A 21,481-nucleotide genomic window follows, 5' to 3' on the forward strand; every position below is an offset into this window, starting at 1 on the left:
TGGAACTATTTGAACCGTGTCTTTCTCTTCCACCAGACTACACCTTCCAGTCAAGCACCCATGCAAGCTGCTCCTGGACGTACTGACAGCCTATCAATGTATTCCCAGGGTCTGTCATGCGGCCTTCAGGTACATTGCCTTATGAGGCCGCCCTGTATATAGTTAATTAATTATTGCATTGTGTTGCAGTGCTGCATGCATCTGGCTTGTACCCTGCTATATATATATGTGCTGTTCTCAGCTGATGGTGCTCGAGTTGTTCTCGCTGCCTTGCTGTGGAAATAGTTCCTTGGTCAGCATGTCTGTGGCCCGCTCTGGCTGTGTTCCATAGAGCAAGAGACCGCTGCTGCTGTCCTCAGCAGTAAGCACTCGAGTGGGCTCTCGTGTTCTGCTGTGTACATAGTTCAGTTGTCAGCACAGTAGAGCTAATATTGCCCTGCGTTAGCTGGTCTAATCAGCAGTCAACTGCTTCTGTGCTCGCCGGGTGGCGCATGAGTTGGTTCCCGCACCCCGTGGTGTATTTAGTTTGTTTGTATGACATTGTAGAGCTGGGGTGGTCTCCCTCCTAGCTGAGCTAGTGGAGCAACCGGCCAATGCTCGCATGGTATGCGAAGAGTGCATGAACGGTTTCCAGCACACCACAATGTTTATGGTTTTGATTGTTATGGTAGAGCCTGCTGTTGTCCTGCAATAGCTGCACTAATAGGTGACAACTGCTCCCATGTTATGTGGTGGGTGCATGATCTGCTTCCTGCACCCCGCGATGTGTATAGTTCTTATGACAGCACAGTGGAGCTGGCCTCTCTGTACCATTCAGTGAATGGAGGATGCACAAGTTACTTGATTGCCTGTGCCATGTATTGTGCAAGTAGATATACAGCCTCACTCCTAGATGCACCTGTAGAGCAGCCGGCCTTGCTATTGTGAGCGGAGGGCGTACGAGTTTACCTCTGTAGCAGAGACATCCCACTAAGTGATATTTTGTGGTCATTTCCATTTTTTTTGTCCACTACCTGTATATATAATGTAGCGTGTGTGGTCAGAGCCCTGGCATGGATGCAAACCGCCCTTTGATGCACACCTCTGAGCACCCCGCTCTGCACAGCCACAGCAGAGTGACAAACCTGATGTGCCAAAAGACTGGTCCCCTGATGTGGGGGATTTACATCAGAGAGGGATTACATCACCATAACAAACTCAAACACTATGAGCACCGTTACATTCTCCCCCTCTAAACTCCTTTCTGCAGCAACCTCAGCAACTGAATGGCATCAATCTCACTGATCTGAGACACAGCACCACTGTAGCATGTGTGGTCAGAGCCCCTGCTCAGATTCGAACTGCCTGGTCTCCAAAGACCTGAGGGATTAGTACACTCTCCTACATTCAGAGGGGGATTATGTCACCGTAACGAGCTTATACACTATGAGCCCTGTTACAAATATATATATATATATATATATATATATATATATATATATATATATATATATATATGTATCACTTTAAGTGACAATAAGGTCTGAAAAACATTGCAGCTGGACCTGATACATTCTAATAATGCTTTCCAGGGCAAATTGTGACAAATGGCAAGTGAGTTCAGACAGCAGTGGTTGTAGAGTAATCATTGTGGTTGTCAGGACGATTTCTTCCACCCATATGTTTTTTTTGTAACCTGACAGACACTCTTTACAAGATTATGTTTCTTTTAGAAAAGTACAAAAATGTAAATGTTTACTCAGTGAGGACTACCTGCCCTTAGAAAATAGATATATGTGACCAAGGTACAAATCTGCATCAACTATAGCTTACTTTTCATTGGTTAAAATAATGTAATTATTTTGTGCTAATGGGTCTGGTTTATATAAGTGTTTATTATGTAATTGGAATATAAAGAAAACTTGTACATTTTAAAATTGATGATTTCCCTAGTTGCTTACCATACTCCCATTGAAATATTGTGATATTTATACTGAAATACTGAGTATAGAACATGCTACAGCAACATACCAGCAAAAGATGGCATTTTACTTACAAACGTAATACATGTTCATGTTTATTTGATAGTTTGTACTTTAATATGATTTATGGGTGAAACCCTGATTTTGACCACCAATGTGTGAATATATATAAATATACACTGGTATGTTTAAATAGTTTTTCTTTTGTAAGTTATTGTCTCCAGCTTGTGATAAATTGTTAGCCTACCAGCTGACCTGTTTTTCGTCTGATGCATTCGATATAAGTATGGGAGGTAGGGGATGAATACAAAATTAAAGTCACTGATGTGATGTATTCAATTTATATGATGCTGACTGAGCATTTTTGTTTAAGTTAGTGGGAACAACAAAAATACTTAGTTTGTCCTTTTATAGATTGCTTTGTAAGCATAAATGAACACAATCATAGCTTAAATTGAGCAGTAGCCTTGTGTAAAAAGGCTCGTAGTGTGAACATTCCCTTAGCCTTTGCAGAACATTTACAACTCTGCATCAGAGAATCAATCTTCTGGGTTTCATGCACATTCGGGGCTGTATGGATGGGGCTCTCTGATGGGTTACTGACATGGTGTTTCAAATCTGAGCGTGGTCAGTAACACCAATGCCATGGTTGCATTGTTTTTTTGGTAAATTCATCAAAATAGTTGTTTGCTGGTTGTGTAAGAGACTTTTGTTTAATCACATTTGCTAACCATACCACAAAACTTGCCAATCTCAGTCTGACACTGAATGCATTATGTAAGCAGGCCACAACTCTCCCTGCAAGGAATACTACAATGTCTCAGAGCTTAAAGACACTTTGCCCACTGGCTCCTGGCCCCTGGTCCCCCAGCTTCATTTAGGTTTTTCACAATTTTAATCTTAGCATGTACTCTAGCTAGTCCATTCATTTTGAGCTATTTCAAGTATATTACCTATTGAGCAACACTCCATAAAAGCAACACAGAAGCCACATAACAGCAACATTTATTAAGTTTACACACATTTTTTCAGAACATGCAATGATTATTTTTACAAAACTGACCAAATGCCGAGATGTTTTTTGCTTAAACAAAGCCTTGAGATTTTCTGACCCTGCTGAGCTCCAGTTGCAGCCAAGTCTGAGTTGTAGCAGTTAGATATTTGCAGAATATGTCTTAAATATTATTATAATGTAGGTTGTTGTTGAATTGTCTTCAAATATTAATATATTTTTCATCTTTGCAAGCGTAATTATAAAGTGTATGTTCCTTTATCAGTACTGGTAAATTAAAGTGCTGTGCGAGGACAGTTCAATATATTAGAAACATGAAGTTTCTCCAGGATCGGGTTTTCATTTTATGACACAAGAGAAAATATGATATACAAGAAAAACTTTGATGAAAGGTTAATGGTCAATTACTTTCGAAGTACTGTACACTCTGTGCCTTTTAGAAAACTATCACCTTACTGAGACTGTACTTTCTGCTCACAAATGCATGTCTAAAAGAATATAGTGTCATTACTGTCACTTCTAAAAAACAAAATCTCCAAGACACAAATTTTATTTTAACATTAAATGGCACTTTTAACCAATTAAGCCCAATTATAATTGAGTAATATGATGCTGAGCTTCAGAATAATTCATCCCTGTGCCACTACAAAATTGGAATTGTATCTCCAGAACAATTGTAGTAAAAGCCATATATGAAATCTTACAGAAGAGGTCAATAAAGTGATACTTCTGTGATTCATTTCTATTTGTGAATTAAGATATTTCAGACACCTCAAATCAAAGTTTGCAACAAGCTGTCTAAAGCTCATCCTGACTTAAGGCTAGACCAAATGAAAACTTTGACCCGTCCACAAACTGCAAATTACTAACTTGTACCCTATCACATTTTGATTTATGTGACTTCTAACAATAAATCAGGATACAGATTTGTACTTTGCAATGTGTGGATAGGTAAAAGTTTTGATTGCACATATGAAACCCTAATCCTAATAAAAAATACCATAATATTTTGCCAACCAGCAGGCTAAAACAAAACAATAAACAATATGCAATTTATTCCAACTCTGTTAACCCAGTACAAACACAACCCTAACTTTATTAGAAGTCAAACTTGATTGCTAATTTGAAGCCCTAATCTCAATCCTATAAAACGTATAAACACATATTACTAAAACTATAATACACCAATGACCAGAGAAAAAGTTAAATTATACAAGTCAAACTTGACAGCGAACATGAAACCCTAGCCAAAACCTTGTACGTAACCACAACAACATTCCTGCCATATGCAAAAGATAATTTAAACAATGGACAACCTGTGGCACAGCAATATTTAACCCAGTACAAATACATCTGTGACCTTATTTGCAGTCACAGTTGACTATAAATATGAAAACATATAAGGACAAATCATAACAACTATTAGCCGTAAATATATATATATATATATATATATATATATATATATATATTAAGATAAAATGTACTGATGGTTGATTTGACATATAGAGCTTCTTTTTCAGTGGCAATTAACATTAGATTATTAAATTAGATCAACATCTGTCCATACATTCTTAGTTTTCTAGTGTTCTAAAAACAAAAAAATGTATTTCATGTGTATGGGATTAATCCACTGAACCATACCATGGTATTAGTTATTATTATTATAAAAATAATGAATTTGCATTGTAATTTGTAATAAAAAGCTGATATATTATCCTAATCTGTGCTATCTAATTTATATGTACTTCTGTGTCTGCTTGAAGGCAAAATTGCTTTTTCCCCCCAATTCTTATTAAGCATTTCTTTGCAGCTGAGGCACCAGTCATTTCACACACACACACACAAAACAATACTCTTATTAATTGGGCTGCAGTAGACCACAAACTGTTATGCCATAAGTTTGCCCATCAAAAAGCCTTTTCATTTCACATTTGCAGCTCTATCAATCACAGAGTAACATCGTGCCCTTTCATGGTACAGCATTAGCTTCAACCTATCAATCCACAACACTATCTTACTTTCTCAATTGCCTAAATCCTTAGCTCTAATCACCTTTACCGAGTTTCCTGATAAAAAAGGACATCTACTCCTTTTAATCAGATAGCAGACAACTATATTAGAATTTTGAAGAAACTGTTTACACGTTTAAATGTTACCTCCCATGTGCAATTGTATGCTTTATAGGCATTTAAAAAATGTCATCGCCAAGGATCAACTCCAATCCAGATTGACAATGCTCACCACAGATAACCATATAGGGGCATTCTGTTGTCATATAATTGTCTTATGCAATCCAGTTATGTCTGTCATTGTAAGACAAGAAAAGCAAAGCTGTCAAAAAATCATTAAAGAATAGATGCATGGGGAGCTAAATAAGTCACATATCTGCATACATTTTGGTAATGGAACAAAAGGTTGTTGCAGTTAACCACTGTTTTATATGTGTTCCACAGATGTTTTATTTATGTTCCATAAACAGTAAGTACCCCACAACTTAATTAGCTATGTGAGTGACATTTGGCATATGACTTGAATGGAATACAGGCTGCATATGTATATCAAGATGCTACTGAATGACATGTAATTAAAATGCTTGAGACAGTCAGAGGATTGTCAACAGATCTCAGGAAAAGGGTGAAGTCTTCGAAGTCTTGTTACATTTGTTTAAATATTTCAATAACTGAGTCCATCTGTAAATAAGTTAAAGGGTAGCAGGCTACTTACTATCTTACCAGGAAGAGGAGGCAATTATGTTTTAGCTAAGCATGGTTGGAAAAGTAGTTTGGGAGCCTAATTGAAATCCATTGGTTAAGACTGGGGAATCTCAAAAGTCTATGGGATCTGTGGGGTATATAGGGCTACAATTTGACATGAGGTACATGTCAAGTTGATTGGGTCTATATTTTGTGGTCAGGTGACACAAATACTGTTTTTGTTGGATATACAGAACAGCTGTATATTTCGTATAGAAAAGTCACAACTGACATCCTTTCTGTAAAGCATGGAGGTGCATCTGAAACTCAGTCTTGGTCACAAATGGACTTTTCAGAAGCATAACAATCTGGAGAATACTGTATATAACCAAATAGTTATGGGTATGGAAAAACAATAGTAATGTGTGACCATCACTGTCATTGGTTGTATTAACTAAAGAAAAAATTCACAGGGACAAGTCACACAACTAATCCAAAGAATGGATAAACATCTCTCCAGATAAATGCCTGAATGTATTAGACGACTAACAACGGCTTCTATCTGTTCAAAAAGCCATATCATGATCCACTGGTTGTCGGCATGTAAATGTATTCAAACATAGTATAATTAGAAGTGTACAGTATGTCATTATTTTGATAGCTATGTTATTGATGTATACAATATTGATAGTTATTAATGTTTTCATGTTTTGATTTTATAATCACTTAATATAAATGTGCAATTTGTTTGCTTAACTATCATTAGTTACACCTTAGAAAGAGTGTTAAAACATTTGACATCTAGATCATATATGTGACATAAATGTTAATAATGTAAAGTTTCAATTAACTGGCATGATCTGAAATATGGAAAATTGTGTGTTTTTATGCTGTTAATAATGGCTGATTCAATCGCCTATAGGGGGATTAGTCACCAAACAGATATCACTCCTTCAAATGTCTCAAAAATATATAGGGAGCTTTCATTTTCACAGCAGGCAGCACTTTCTAATGTGTCATTTGAAGGATGGCACTTTTTGCTGTTACCATGCTGAAGAATTGATCCATCCTTCCCTTAAGATAGCAACATAAGCCCTCCTGAATCATTAACATCACAATCTGAAGTAACCTATTTTGATCCTATTAAGGTTTTTGTCTTTTCATAAAGTTACTCTACTGGTGCTGGCTGTCATCATTTATTAATCAACAACAGTGCTAATAAACCTGTCACTCCAACTATACTAGTATTCAAATTTATTTTTGTGATTTAGTTAGCTGTTTCCATGGGAGGTGGTGACTATTGATTAAAGTGTTTATCACTTGTATTTGTTTATTTTTCACTATGCCCTTGCACTTATTAGTCCACTGAATAATTGCTTGCACATTTTTTTTTAGCCCTGGCTACTGACTGTGCTCACCTGTGGGAGAATGAAGGAGTCGCCCCATCAACAATCACAGTGTCCATCTGTAACAGGCTCATAGTGTAAACGAGCTCATTACAGGTCATGTAACCCCTATGTAAAATTAGTTTACAGATAAGCTTCCGCATCGGGAAACCTGGTCTTTTGGTGTAGTGTGCTTATCGCTCTACTGGGGGGAGCTTTTGTGGCATGGCGCCCGGGTCATGGGACGCTCTTTAGCCTCCCTGGTCATGGCGAGACCCTATGGCTGACACAAGCCACAGACACCAATAAATCCCCCAGCTCGTAGACTTCTCCGAGCTAAGCCCCTCCTTCTCTCAGTCAGAGACGTTCATCTCCCAGGACGTCTGAACATGGCATCTCCTCTTCTCTCCTCACAAATAGTGTCCTCACATGCAGGTTTCGCCTCAAACATAGCTTTATCCCTGTCTAATCCTGTTATAGTCTTTCAATTGAGATTGACATGACTGGCCTGGGTTCCTCAATTGGGAATCTGGTGCTGAATTCAGTTGAGCTGTATTAGCTTGCTGGGCTTTGGCTCCTGTTGAATATTTCACTGTTCTGGGCAACTGAGTCTGGGTCTTTTCCCTGATGGCCAAGTCATATTAATTTCCTCAGTGTAACATTGCAGCATATTTGCAGCTTCCCGGATTTTATAAAACTCTCATACAGCTTAATGTAAGTTTACTATCATCTCACAGTTCGGTAAGCTGACAGTAGGGTTCTGTTTCCTGTGGATAATTTTGTGTCCATAGTTTGTAAATAGTTTTAACTTGAATGCACCTTTGGATAGGCTGCATACTGACAGACAGACATTTATTAAGATTTCCACTAGATGTCAAAATAAAATAAAAAAAATCCAGAAGCATAGGTAAAGCCTGCAATATAGGTTATTCAAAAAATCCAGGAACTGTTAAAGCTTCATTACTTGTCTTGGTCTGTAGAAGCTTCCTAAATAATGAATAAAAAGAGCCAGTTCAGTCTTCTGTTTAAACTCAAGGTGTCAGCACAGACATATACCTGCTCTGCAAGTCAAGTAATACTTACCATGTCACTATGGCGATTCAGTACCATAACATGTTTTATGCTGCTATGAAGGGCAACATAATGTAGGCAGTAAATCGCTCTGTATTGGGTTTATGTAGCTAATGTCTGTACCAATTGTATTCTGAGTGGCATTCAAATGGTAAAGGATGACAACTGTTGAGCAATTCCCAATTTGATGTTTTATAACTTTTAAAGAAAAAGCAAGTTTAACTGTATAATAGAAGTGATTATAAACTTCAGAATACTCAGAATATATGTACTTTTGTTGCTTTCTCTTCAATCAACATTATAAAAAAAAAAGTGTGTTGGATGCTTAAATGTAGAACATTGGAAAACATACTTATAACAGATTTTAAAACATGAATTTCGATAACAATGCTTATTATGTGTGGTTAATTTTTCTTAATTCTGGTCAGTTCAGAATGCTTTTTTGAGATGAGAAAAAAAATGTCAACAACATTGTGAGTGTGTGCACATCAGATATCCTGCACAACCAGCTGCCGGCACTAATCACTGGAGCACTATATAACGAACCTGCATCGAACATGAGATTGTAGAGTACCTGAGGGGAAAAGCGAGGAGGGCATTTGTGGAGCTTTAACCTAGGAGAGAGATCGAAAGAGAAAGAAAGAGGAGTGCAAACCATGAACTGACCACCTAGATACCGACCACTGTTTGACCTAGACCCGGATTTGGATGCCTGACCTGGACCCTTACTACGAACCTGGTCATGATTTACGACCCACTACAACAGCGAGACTTACACCTGAAAGTAGTTAGGGTGACACTAATAGTTTTCCTAACCTGGGCTAGGAGTTATTTTTTTTTAGAGCCCAGGGTTTCCCCCAGAAATGTGCATAGGCATGGTGGGATGTTTCAGGTTTGTTGACTGGGGGTGTCATTATTGGTGAGTGATGGCAGGCATTTCAGTGACAAAGGGTACAGAGACTACTATTGTGTCATGAAGAACTGACATAATGTACCTCTCATACATTTGACTAAGCATAACTGTTTTTTTCCCCCAGAATTTGAAAGGTTCTGCTAACCAACAGGAATGTATAAGGCATTTGTTATTTGAATGGCATAGCATGTCATTGATGGTGGCAGGTAGTCTGCCTGCGAAGCTTTTCATTTGAGGAAATGCAGTGATTACAGATACTTTTCTGTGAGACTGTTATTAAATCTTGGAAATATTCAAAGAAAAGTAAAGTCTGTTGAATACCACTCTGTTCTGTTAAAATACACACATTTCAGGGGTTCATAATCTCATATCTTTTATATTGTATACCTTAAAAGCATATTATACATATATATATATATATAAATCAAATGGTTATAAAAATTGTATATAAAAGATTTGACACTGAATCTTTGGTGATGGACATTTTTTGATTAGTCACTGATTATTGGATTCTACAGAGTTTGCGAGAGGTGGTAATGAAAATCTTTACATTTTTGTAGTAGTTTGTTCAACAAAGTGACAAGCTGGGCAGTCTCTTTGCATTTGAGGCCTTCACTTCCACAGTTTTGTTCTCTGTATGAAGCGGTTAGTTTCTAAGTTACTAGAATATGTTTGCTTTCACATTGCAAAACAAATTGGTGCCGCAAACATACCAAGTTTATTTTCAAACAAACACTAGAAAAGTCTGTTTGTTTTGATCTGCATCCCGTGGGATTCAACACTATCAGAGGTTTGTCCGAATGCCATAGGAGGTGACTATTTTTATAATGGTTTGTTTTTGGTAATTATAGATGTTTTGTTCTTGTTGGGTTTATTTATCTTGTGCAAATTGTGCCTTACACTTTAATTGATTTTCACATTGTTCTTTTCCCACATGTGGTTGTTTTGATTATTGACATGTTTAATTATTTTAAGCACTGACCACATGCACCTGCAACTGATTTATATATTTATATATATATATATATATTTTTTTTACATTTTCAGCATTATAGTTATGCCCATTGGTCCTTCTTCAGAAAACCTCTTGGCACTTCTGTATAACAGTGAAGGACATATACTTGTTTAAAAGCAAAAAATGTTTTATGAAAAACTCAATAACATATCATTTGCATTAATATAAGCCATCCATTTTCTGTCCTAACAACATCTTAAACCTAAGGAGGCTCATTATCAACACACAGGACATTCAAGTACCCTTTCAACTATTTCAACTTAACTGACTTGTTGTCAGAGAGAAATGGTTGAGAAGTGAGTACAGTCCTGTAAGCATCAAATATGTGATTGACAGTGGAGTAATGAAACCCAATCTGTCAAAAATAATTGCCAGGCTTAAACAAATGATCAACATGGATCTGTTGATTGTGGAAGCAAGTTCCTAAAAGCAGAAAATATGTCTGAGAAATGATCAGAAATATGGTTCTGCTTTTTATATTGTGTGTAATTTTGCAGGAAACAAGCACAGAGCAAAGTACATTTAGTGGTTCCATGACATATATCATAAGTTATGATTGTGTACAATTGAATACTATATTTTAGGTAACATATATTTTCTTTAAATATAAACATACAAATAAATACAATATTTGTATTTCAATATTACTTGAAACTTTGTAATCCAACTTGCTTCCTGCTATTTTATTAAAACCATGCTGATACAATTGTGTTCTATCTTTCCTTCAATGTGTACCTTATACAACCGAGTTGTTGAACAGTATAGTTTCTATATATTCAGCAGAATCCCACATATTTCTTGATGACCATATACTTTTTTTGTACCCTTTTTGCTGGTGCATCAGCCATAAAATCAAGCACTTGATAATAACATACATGTTTATTTGCTAGTCATATCTAAATCTAAATAGATATAGAAGTGTACAGCATTTGGAAATCCTCCTTGATAAGATAAGCACATATTAACTTTTTGAAAATTGAATAACTACAATCTGTAATATTTGAATTATTGCTTAATGTTATATTGTACTGCAGCTATTTCCACAAAGCCTATAGCTTGAAGCCCTTTAAGTATGTTCAATACTAGTATGGTATCTTATACTTGTAACAGGCCATTAGACAACAGATGTACATAACTATGTTTACACCATGTGTTTCAAATACACATTGTCTCAAGCTAAGTCATACTCAACTCTCCTGGCATTCTTTATATAATCTTTTCAAATCATTTTTTTTTGTTCCAGCTACTAGGTAAAACCAAAAATAAACAAATTCCCAAAGCATTTGTAATATTGCGTATGAATCAGTGTGATCATTGTTAGTAGTAATATTGAATATTTTTTCAAAAACTGTAACCAATGTCTTCAGAGGATTGTTGTGTGTTGTCCATATATTTTATTGGAATTATGGTTTTCGGATGTTTTTTATTATTATTATTATTATTATTATTATTATTATTATTATTATTATTATTATTATTATTATATTCCTGGTAGTGAATTCAATAAAAATTCATATCAATATATTAAGGTTCATGCTGCTTATTTCAGACCAAACTATATATGTCAATAAATGTAAAATGCTACTATTTTGTTTCAATTTTACATTCTCAGTAATATACTAAATATCTTGTATGTATAAAACGAATGATAGGAAAATGATAATGCCTGAATGGATAACAGGTGAACAAACATGTTATGTAAAACTATGTATTGAACAAAAATGTTAAATATGACTATGCTATTTTAAATGCATAAAGATTTATACAAGTTTTATTTTTACTATGTTACTGTATGTTCCAAATAAAGTTTCTCATTCTTTTCAAAGGTTGTGTCAAGTTTTCCAACACTGCATACCTAATAGTCTGACTCATTGTCTGCTTCAATGTCTGTTACATTTTGTTTTAGTTATTTTTTCTTGTCTGTAGAAAGTTCGAGAACTACTAAATAATTATACCTTAGTCTAAAATAGTCTTTGTGTCTGTAAGCACAAGCACTATGATACACTATAACTTGTACATAAATACAGGGGCTTTCCGACTTCCGTACTTATGACAAAGCCCATAAGGCCCATTCAATTTCGACTTGCACAGATGCTGTTGTTATGAGCGGGGCAAAGGATTGCATCATCTCCAGCACCATCGCACTCCTGTTAGTTTCAAGTTTTCCTCCTCCAAAAATGCCCCTTCATGTGTGCAAACCCGCATGTTCAAGTTTTGATTTTTACCTACCATCTCTGCCTTATGTGTAAATATCAGCAATTGTCAACTACAAGCATTATGTAAAGATGCCTGGGTGAGTTATATACCTTTATTTTATTACCATGTTTGTATGTTATTGATTTAATATTCATTCTTGTACATTACCCTGTTTTTGTGCAATTTGTATGTACTACATTGTATATGCATTTAAATATAGGTTAACTTATGATTACAACTTTTAACTTATGTATCAATAGTAATAAAATAATTCCGACCTATGTTTACGAATCATAGGTCATAGGAACGGAACTCTGTACTAAGCTAGAACGCACCTCTAATTGTACCTAATGGCTTGTGACAATAAAACAACAACGTTCACATATGCAGTGCTTAAACAATATATATAAAACAGAACCGTAAAAATTTGAAGGATCATCAAATACTCATAGAAGGGGGTGGTATCTCCACCATAGCTGCATTTTGAGCGGCTTTTGAAATTCAACAGTAAATATCTCTGTGTATGTGAATTTTTCTCCCACATTTCCATTCAATTATTTTTCTTAATATTTTTATTAAATACCTAGACGTTGTTTCAGTTGTAAAGTCGTAAAATTGTATAAGTTTTGAAAAGTTTCTTCTTCAACCGCCGGACCCGCAGTTTATGCGGTAGGCTATGTTAAATACCAACAAAGCCGTCAAAGCCGACAATATGGGCTTTGTAATAAAATCAGTAATTGTGAAAGAATTGTAATTGTGTTGACACGTGAATTTCTACATGTCATATATTCATATATTATCATTATTTATTTCATTATCAGATGTCACAAAATGTACCCAATTGAAGAATTGCAGGTGATATCGCTTTCATCTGTCTGTACTCAGATCAGCTCAACAAGTTTCTAATTTTCCTTTGGAATTTAATCATGATCACGTTGCAAACCCAGGTCTCTGGATCAATGCCTTGATCAGTCACCTGTTTGATCATGTATGCTAATATTTTGTTGCATCCCAACCTGTAATTTAAATGGATTTGGATTTCATGTAATGGACAAATTGGTGACGTGAAATGAAAAAATAACTTGTTTTAAAAAATATGTAGTCACCCCCTTTGCTATGAAGCCCCTAAATAAGATCTGGTGCAACCAATTACCTTCAGAAGTCACATAATTAGTTAAATAAAGTCCACCTGTGTGCAATCTAAGTGTCACATGATCTGTCACATGATCTCAGTATATATACACCTGTTCTGAAAGGCCCCAGAGTCTGCAACACCACCGAGTAAGCGGCACCATGAAGACCAAGGAGCTCTCCAAACAGGTCAGGGACAAAGCTGTGGAGAAGTACAGATCAGGGTTGGGTTATAAAAAAATATCAGAAACTTTGAACATCCCAGGGAGCACCATTAAATCCATTATTAAAAAATGGAAGAATATGGCACCACAACAAACCTGCCAAGAGAGGGCCGCCAACCAAAACTCACGGACCAGGCAAGGAGGGCATTAATCAGAGAGGCAACAAAGAGACCAAAGATACAAAGATACTATGGAGTATCTGTCCATAGGACCGCTTTAAGCTGTACACTCCACAGAGCTGGGCTTTACGGAAGAGTGGCCAGAAAAAAGCCATTGCTTAAAGAAAAAAATACGTAAACACGTAAGCTGTTCACCAAAGACTCCCCAAACATATGGAAGAAGGTACTCTGGTCAGATGAGACTAAAATTTAGCCTTTTGGCCATCAAGGAAAATGCTCTGTCTGGTGCAAACCCAACACCTCTCATCACCCTGAGAACACCATGATGTTTTTCATCAGCAGGGACTGGGAAACTGGTCAGAATTGAAGGAATGATGGATGGCACTAAATACAGGGAAATTCTTGAGCGAAACCTGTTTCAGCCATCCAGAGATTAGAGACTGGGACGGAGGTTCACGTTCCAGCAGGACAATGACCCTAAACATACTGCTAAAGCAACACTCGAGTGGTTTAAGAGGAAACATTTAAATGTCTTGGAATGGCCTAGTCAAAGCCCAGACCTCAATCCAATTGAGAATCTGTAGTATGACTTAAAGATTGCTGTACACCAGTGGAACCCATCCAACTTGAAGGAGCTGGAGCAGTTTTGTCTTGAGGAATGGGCAAAGATCCCAGTGGCTAGATGTGCCAAGCTTATAGAGACGTACCCCAAGAGACTTGCAGCTGTATTTGCTGCAAAAGGTGGCTCTACATAGTATTGACATTGGGGGGGGTGAATAATTATTTCTTATTTCTTGTTTGTTTCACAATAAAAAAATATTTTGCATCTTCAAAGTGGTAGGCATGTTGTGTAAATCAAATGATACAAACCCCCCAAAAATCTATTTTAATTCCAGGTTGTAAGGCAACAAAATAGGAAAAATGCTAAGGGGGGTGAATACTTTTGCAAGGCACTGTATATAGGACTGAGAAGATGCCCCTCACCCTTGGCACATAGCTCTGATATGTTTGCATTGATTGCTGAGTTTGTTTACCGGAAGGGTATGCAGCCACTTCTATTATAATAAGTCAACCCTTTAAAAGTTAGTCAATGTACAAAGGCCCATGCTCCTGTTTGCAAATAGTTTTACATAAAACTTTCATACTTATTGTAAATGGTGTCCAGCTTTGCTTTCTCTGGCAGCTGTTGGTGTGTCCCATTCCCCTTGGACATACCATGGAGGTGCTCACCCGCAAGACGTCCATGCTGTGACCAATGTCCTTACAAAAGGTGAGTCAGAGTTTGCATTTACAGCATAGGCCCAGGCCAACAAACAGCCCTGTCCCTGATTGAATCTCAACCTATTTAAAATGGAGACAATGCTTAAATTAATAATGTCCATCAATTACAATATGTAAAAAGAATAAAGATAATATGGGTGAATGACATAAATGTTGACCCCCAATTCCCTGTGTTCACAATAACTGGTCATTGGTAATTGAACACACAAGGGACAATTCTGTAGCAGTAATAAAACTTAAATGAGCCTTACCTTTGGCTGTGAGGGTATCGGATGATCTATGTAAATTGAGTTATCTGACTCTTAGGCTAATTTTTTGGGTGGAACTGATGGCCTTTTGTTCTTTTTGGGAGAACAAGTCTTTGGCAAGTGAGTTAATTGTGTTTATTGTGTGGAATCTGTTGTCTGAAACAAATTCACAGTTGCAATTACAATGATTCCAATACAATTAATCTACAGATCAACAACCAGCAATGGAACTGTTTTTGTATTTTGGGTATTGGTGTTCCACATCATGATAAATATTACCTATTCAGTGACACTGATTAGGCCCCCTGGCACTGGAGTTGCCCAACCCTGGTTTAAGGGAATCTTCACCCTTGAAATGGGTGTGAATGTTGTTTCATTCTGAATACTTAGTTTAAGACTAGAAAAACTTGTGTCATAATTCACAGTATTACTATATATAAATATGCACAGTAATTGCTTTTGTACTATTCCTTCACTGAAAATAAATAAACAAACTAACAAGTTAACCCTTTCTGTGATATCATGGGAGTAAATTGTAATTGTTAACTTACCTAACTTTGTTTTGTACTTCACACTTCTTGTTGTGGTGACCCGCTGACTGCAGAATTTCAAATTTGTTTTTATCTACATCGCTACGTCACTACATCACCCTTGCGTGAAATGGATCAGTGCAAAAATATATGTTTGCTGGCTGTCTAAATGCAGTGGAGTGCACTGGATGTCATTATGATTGAATTAGAGAAATTATGCAGACAAGAAAGTATTCCAGTAACATGGGAGACTGACTGAGAGATGGGGCCTGTACTGTACTAAAAAGGTCTTACCTTAAGTCTTAGCCTTAGTCTAAGTCCTGTGAAATTGGACTAACATAAGACCTTGCAATAAGACTTGATCGAAACCAAACCATACAGGTCCTACGTTAGCCCTGGCTTACCTGTTGTTGCTAAGCACCAAAGTCTGGTCTTATACTTTTTGTGAAAAACGTAAAAAAATCAGTTTCTCTAGTAAATTATTATATATATATATATATATATATATATATATATATATATAAAGATGATAAACTTGCGATAGCTAATTGTGAGAAAACAAGTGTTTAATGCAAATACACATTTTAACGTTTCTAAAGGAATTGCCCTTTCATTTAAACATTTTAAATTAACTGCCATATTGGTTTCATGTCAGTTTCTAAAGCAGCAGACATTATTCAGAAATCCCTCAATGCTCCCCTAATGTGCAGAAAAAAATTGATTTCATTGAAAAACTCAGAAGAAAGTGTGAGAATCAAGCTGGGCCAATAACCTACAGACTACTTGATGGTACAAGGGGGTTCCTGTACATAATGTGCCGTTTGTGCCGAGGTCTACATCGGTCCAACATATTAACACCTTCTTCTATTCTCCCATTTCAGTCCTCTGATTGGCAAATGTGCTTCATTGACTGAAGCTGACAGACAACAAAGCCCAGCCAATTGGAAGCAATAGGTTCTGAAAGGGTTGGCTTAAAACATTGCAAACAAAATTGTGTTTGTCCTGTCTAGGAGGTTGAGATCAAAGAGTCTCTGGATGTCCACATATCTCTTGCCATAATCAAATTGAGCTATCACAAATTGAGCTAATTTAACACACAAAGGAATTGATGTCCTGCTTTTAGCTGCATAGTCTGTTAGCATGCTTAGGAGCCATGATAATTATATTTCACTTGATATGATAGAGGCGATACAATTACTGGAGACTGGAGGTTTGGAGCATGTATTGCTCCTCGCTTCTGAGTATATCAGTCTGCCCTATTGTGAGTCCTGTAGGAAGCACTGTATATATAGGAATTATATTAAGACACAACACAGATTCATTCAAGGAACATTACACTACTCATACCAGAATAAAATCATCATTACAACATGTTTGGGTTTAGAGATTTGTATGCAGGATGTGGAGTTTGTGGATCGCAGTTTCCAGTGGTGGCACAAGATTGGTTGAGAGCTTCTAAGATTGGATGGGTGACCCATGTTTTCCATTTCATAATAACTATTAAAACCTGCATAGTGCCAATGGGTCTGGTCTGGTATTAGTGGAATTTTGTTCATATATTTCCATTCTGGATGTACAATGCAAAAAATAATTGGAAAAGAACTAGGAATTGAAATCAGCTGCTTGAGTGTAAAATTGTAATGCCTTATATGGTTTAATAACTACAGCCAAAAGAGAACTTGGTATAGAAAAGGACACTAATTGTTATTTGTATGAGTAAGTAATGCAATTTCCTTCAAATTCCATTCAGATTATTAGAGCATATGTGATACACTAAATTTTAGTAAAATAAGATAAGTAACTGGGTCATCTCGAGATAAGACTTTAAAATAATTGTATTGTAAAGTTCAAAGATTTTGAATGTTAATATAATAAATTGCGTATGTTCAAAAAGACAACAAAAATGTTAATTTACAGAGCACACACGGTTTAAAAATAAAACACAAAATATGAATAACTTTTTCTCCATAATTTTTTGAAATTCACATGGCTTCCTTTGAATGTGAATACTTATGAAAATAATAATTGTAATATTTCAGAGCTAAGCTATAGTAACAAAGATAATAGAACCTCTACATTAATCTCATTCTATTTTAGAATAAAGAGTACATTAAATGGGAAAAGAGGTGTTGAATATAAGAGATATGTAGCCATATTTTTATATGTTGCCTGTAAGTGTGAAGTGTATAAAATAGGTTTACAAATAATACAAATAATTTGAGATTTGTACAGAAATCAGTGAGTATTGTCAAATATTGTTAATGGATATAGTTATAAAGAAAGGCATTCAAATGGATTAATACATAGACATGAGAACATCTGCAGTCATAAATGTATAATTATCTTGCAGAAATCAGATTGTGAAATAAGCAATGTGACAAAAGAAATGTATAGCAACTGTGCCAAAAATAGGGAGTTATTATAATAATAATAATAATAATAATAATAATAATAATGATAATGATAATAATAATAATTATCATTATCATTATTATTATTATTATTATTATTATTATTATTATTATTATTATTTTTAAATGTGATCATTTTTTGTGTTGGAGTTATCATTTGTACTTCTGATTTGTCCAGTCCATCCACCAGCTTTTCAGAGACATACTTTTATTTGAATTTCCAGACTAGTGCAAAACTTTAAAATAACAAATAGAAACATATTCATTCAAAGGTGACAAATGGAGTTCAGATGTCTGTTGTGTTGTTTTAGCACACTGCTCCCTTTACATATCAATCAGTTTTCCTCCACCAAAAAATGTGCCTTTGGTATCACTTGAGATGTCATCCTTCAGACAAGGCATTAAACTTAACTCCTGTCTTCCTCCATTGGTATTAAAGATCGCACAACACAATTTTGAATTAGAGTCGAGCACTGCTTGCTTTATTCTGCTATATCAGCACATCTGAAGGAGGGAACCAAAGCAGCATATTTAATCTCACTTTGTTTCTTGCCTTCACCAATGACACAGTGGGTGCAGTTCCTATTGAGTTTACTCTCTGCTGATGACACTACCTTACTGACAGCAGTAAACTAGCTGCCACAGGAACAATTAAGCAGAACTCTGCTTTAGTAGAAAAAAGTTATCAGTACCATGAGCTGACATCTTCATGTCATTCCTTTTATGAATTGCAAGGGAAATGTCTGTTGTCCACCTAATAATGATTTATGACTTTACATCTTGAATTTGCATCATAGAAGCAGTCTTTGTGTTCTTTTACATAAAGGGGAAGGCATTTCCAGAAACACCTCAGACTCTTTTCCTATGTAGTTTTCTTTGGTGGGAAATTAATAACTTGCTCTTAGCTGGCACCATGACTCATCTGCCAGGAGACTGAAACGTGGCCGCAAGTGAATCTTCCAGCAAGACAATGACCCCAAGCACACATCAACATCCACAAACAAATGGTTAATTGACCACAAAATCAACTATTTGCAATTGCCATGTCAGTCTCCGGATTTGATTCCTGTTGAAAACCTGTGGTTTGAATTGAAGAGAGCAGTCCATAAGTGCAAAACGAAGAATATCATGCTTCTGGAAAGATTCTGTATGGAGAAATGGTCTAAAAAGGGTCAGTACTGGTATCCTTGCAAGGGCCGGGTAAATGTGTAATTATGGATGATTCCCTTGAATCATTAATAAAGTACAATATATTCCACAATATAGCTCATTAGCTGTGTTGTTAATTTTATAAAGTATTTTGTGCTCATCTTTATCAAGGGTGCCAGTGCTTTTGGAGGTGACAGTACATACTGATAAGACTTGAGGGTCTAATGCCTCATTTCCACTGCCTTCACGGATGGATAGCGGCTGGCCTTGCCACACTTGTCTAATAAAATTGCATTATTGAGCTTCTTAAGTATAGCTAGCATCATACGTTTTTAGATTGTGGCAGGAGGTCAAGGAGGCATTATGGGATATTATTGTTGTGCCTTGATTGGTCATACAGTATCTATTCAGTTTTTGGGGGAGGACCAGTAGATTAACATGGTCCATTCATGCTAAATTTGTAATTGTCTGTGTTAGATCTAGGCCTGTGTATACGTTACTGATAGTATTATTAAATGTATTATTGTTGTATGTTGCTTGGATTTTTACACTTTTGCTGATAAAAAGATTAAATAGATTGACATCAGGGATAAAATAATAATGTAATATAAAAAATATTATTTCAGCTAAATATATCTGTTGGTTTCAGATGACAGACTGAAAATTCACTCTACTGCACAGTTAAGACTAGGCAACTGCAGCTAGGCAATTTGGTTATTTATATATATATATATATATATATATATATATATAATGTGTGTGTGTATGTATGTAACTCACCATTTGTTGGTATTGTGGTGAGAAAGTGTACTGTACTGCTGAAGCCACATCACTCCCTCACCCCCCGCTGCAGATCCCCAAATCAGAATAACCACACAGTAAAACCATACACTGCAGTACAGTATTACATCACTGCTCCAGTCAGTACAATACCATACAGTACAGGACAGTACATCAAGGGTCTCTGCCAGCCCAGGTCCTAGAGAGCTACAGTAAAGTACATAGGGAGAGAGAGATACAGCTAGTGATACAGATACACGTCTTTAATAGACACAAAATACAAAATAATATTGATATTGTAACTGTAATGTTTGTAGCTTTTACTATTATTGTCTGGAATGGAAACCAAAAAATACGGTAACTAGGGAGGCAACTCATTCTTCTTTTTAATATGTACAATGAAACAAATATGTTGCTTCAGTCAAATAATATACTGCTTATGGTATTTTGTTATAGAACACAAATACATTTATTCTTTCTAGTCCAGAGACTTATTATCTTCACTGCTGCCAATAAGAAATTATAGCAAGGATGTAGCCTATACTTTGTTTTATCGTATGCCCTTGAGTTGTTTAATTAATATGTAATATGTAATTAATTAGGATAGTATTCACCCCCTGACACTCTTAAATAAGCTGAGGTGCAACCCATTGCCTTCACAATTCACACAATAATTTGAATGGAGTCCATCTGTGTATAGTACAATTCACATGATTTAAGATAAAATACACCTTAAGATAATTTTATGGAAAGGCATAGATTAGGAGATGGGTATAAAAATATTTTAAATGCATTGAATATCCCTTGGAGTACAGTAAAGGTGATCATTAAGAAGTGGAAACTATACAGCACCACCCAGAATCTGCAGGCCATCCTCCCAAACTGAGCAGCCTCGTAAGGAGGCCATTGGTCAGAGAATCTACAGCATTCCATGCCTGCGATATTTTCCATGTGTCAATGATAGCTCATGTACTCCACAAATCTCCGCTGTATGGAAGAGTGGCAAGAAGGAAGCCATTTCTGAAAAAGCCCATGCAAAATCCAACTTGGAATTTGCAAAAAGTTGTGGCAAAAGATTCTGATTGAAATATTTGCCCTATATGCAAAATGGTACTTTAGCACAAACCCCAGACTTCAAATCACTCAGGTAACACCATCCCTACTGTGTAGCAAGTGTTGGTAGCATCATGCTGGGGGGAAGCTTTGCTTCAGCAGGGACTGGGAAGCTTCTCAGTAGAAGGCTAAATGGATGGAGCACAATACAGAAAAATCATTGTGGAAAACCTGCTTCAGTCTTCTAGACTTCTAGAATTTATAGTATTGATCAGCAACTATATTGAACTTATCCAAATAATTACT

The sequence above is a fragment of the Amia ocellicauda genome, chromosome 13, assembly GCF_036373705.1.
Source record: "Amia ocellicauda isolate fAmiCal2 chromosome 13, fAmiCal2.hap1, whole genome shotgun sequence".
Taxonomy (NCBI): Eukaryota; Metazoa; Chordata; class Actinopteri; order Amiiformes; family Amiidae; genus Amia; species Amia ocellicauda.